The following is a 2,500-nucleotide window of genomic DNA, read 5'->3' as shown; positions in this document are numbered from 1 at the left end:
CGTTTCCAACTTTCCTCTAAGTTGCCCTCCTCGCAGTTTGGCCAAGTTCACTCTTTTCCAGCGTCATCCCCCCAAGTTGCCTTGGGCGCAGTTCGGCCTAGTTCACTCTTTTCCAGCATCATCCCCCCAAGTTGTCTTGTTCGCAGTTCGGCCTAGTTCACTCTTTTCCAGCGTCATCCCCCCAAGTTGCCTTGTTCGCAGTTCGGTCTAGTTCACTCTTTTCCAGCATCATCCCCCCAAGTTGCCTTGTTCGCAGTTTGGCCTAGTTCACTCTTTTCCAATGTCATCCCCCCAAGTTGCCTTGTTCGCAGTTTGGCCTAGTTCACTCTTTTCCAGTGTCATCCCCCCAAGTTGTCGTTGCCAACAACCCAAGAGTCCATAGTATTCGGAGTTCTAGCGGGGCCTCCCCTTGCTTCCAACAACCCAAGAGTCCATAGTATTCGGAGTTCTAGCGGGGCCTCCCCTTGCTTCCAACAACCCAAGAGTCCGTAGTATTCGGAGTTCTAGCGGGACCTCCCCTTGCTTCCAACAACCCAAGAGTCCATAGTATTCGGAGTTCTAGCGGGGCCTCCCCTTGCTTCCAACAACCCAAGAGTCCGTAGTATTCGGAGTTCTAGCGGGGCCTCCCGTTGCTTCCAACAACCCAAGAGTCCATAGTATTCGGAGTTCTCGCGTGGCCTCCCATTGATTCAAACAACCCAAAAGTCCATCTTCTTCGCAGTTCAACATCGCCTCCCTCGTTTCCAACAGGCCCAAAGGTCGTCTTCTTCGCAGATCCACGAAGAGCTCATCACGATTTGCCACATTCCATTTCCCACGGGTTGTCAACAACACTTTCTCACACTTCCCGCAATCGAGTACGTGCATGACATGCCAAAGCACATCTTATTTGCCTTCCATCGCACTCAAGACGACGGGTTGTGGAAGAACGATATTGCTCACAACAAGTTCAAGGACAACGTCTCAATCAAGGGACACAACCGAATTATGTTAACTGGGTCGCTAAAGTAAACCCGAGTTCATATAATGCACCGCATCCAAAAGAACTAGCCACAACACGTGCATCACTGAGATGTTTCACTAGATGGAACACGTGCGTGACATTAGGATCCTCCAACACCTCTTCGTGATGGAAAGATAGAATTCGAAGCAACCACAGAAGTACCGTCTAGTGGGTAGGCAACACAGGGACTGATCAACCAATATCACCCAAGGCAACGGGTGAAAATGGAAGAGATGCATGCTTGACCGTTCGATACGCAAGGCATGGAGCCAGCCAGCAAGTGCATCTCGATTACAACTCACACACCCTCACGTTCGCAAGACACCACACCACAAGACGGTCCACCCCCCACCTACCATGGGCAAGCAAGCAAATGGAAACATCAAGTGACGCATGGTCAAGCATCGCTAGGCATGAAAATAACTTTCCACAATATCCGAGGGACTAGCTGCCGAGCTAACCAACGATCAGTGACGACCGTGTGTTGGTATTAATAAAGCTCAACAACTATGAAGAGGCTAGTTGTGCCATGATAAACATGCTAACGCACGCACCACGTGAGGGGGGAGGCCTCATCAAGCTCCCTTTAAAACCTGCCAGTGTGGAGCTGGCCGGCTCAAGGAGCACTCCCCCCCTATAAGAGGTTAATATGCAAAAGGCAAAATTGTACAAGTAGATACACTTTTTTTGAGCAGACATAAGTCCATATCTCGGGCTACACTTCGAATTTTGATGCGATTTTTTGCAGTAATTCGTAGAATAATGGTATCTCCTTGCTCACCAAATTTCATAATTTTTCTCGAAGGGGAACTATTTTTTTTATTTTTTTTACTTACCGGGTATGTGTAAAATCGGGAAAAATAGAAAAGCACATGTAGACTTCGAATTTCGACCTCATTTTTTCCAGTCCACCACTAAACAATATCAGGAACCTCCCCACAAAATTTCATTCAGTTTGGCCAAGGTCTTAAATTTGACAAATTTTGGCACCAAGCTATCTAGTCGCGGTGCACCGACCAACTTGGCCAAGTGCAAAATGCATCCAATTCAAAACTTTTGTGCACCAACACTTTTACAGTACTCATTTGGGGACATTTGGAGGCCTTTCCAACCCTCACATCTCAAAAACCACGAATTTCATTTTTTCACAAAACTCCCCACCAAGCCTTCTAGCTATGCCGCGGTGCACCGCCAACATTGGCCATGTGCAAAACCCTCCGAACTCAAAACTTTCGTGCACCAAGAATTTCATGGTATTCATTTGGGGACATTTGGAGGCCTTTCCAACCCTCACATCTCAAAAACCACGAATTTCATTTTTTCACAAAACTCCCCACCAAGCCTTCTAGCTATGCCGCGGTGCACCGCCAACATTGGCCATGTGCAAAACCCTCCGAACTCAAAACTTTCGTGCACCAAGAATTTCATGGTATTCATTTGGGGGCATTTGGAGGCCTTTCCAACCCTCACATCTCAAAAACCACGAATTTCATTTTT

Source organism: Vigna unguiculata, chromosome 6 (genome assembly GCF_037176805.1).
Source record: "Vigna unguiculata cultivar grain cowpea cultivar isolate G323 ecotype 2 chromosome 6, ASM3717680v1, whole genome shotgun sequence".
In the NCBI taxonomy this organism is placed as follows: domain Eukaryota; kingdom Viridiplantae; phylum Streptophyta; class Magnoliopsida; order Fabales; family Fabaceae; genus Vigna; species Vigna unguiculata.
The sequence above is the reverse complement of the archived record's forward strand: the minus strand, read 5'-3'. Positions refer to the sequence as shown.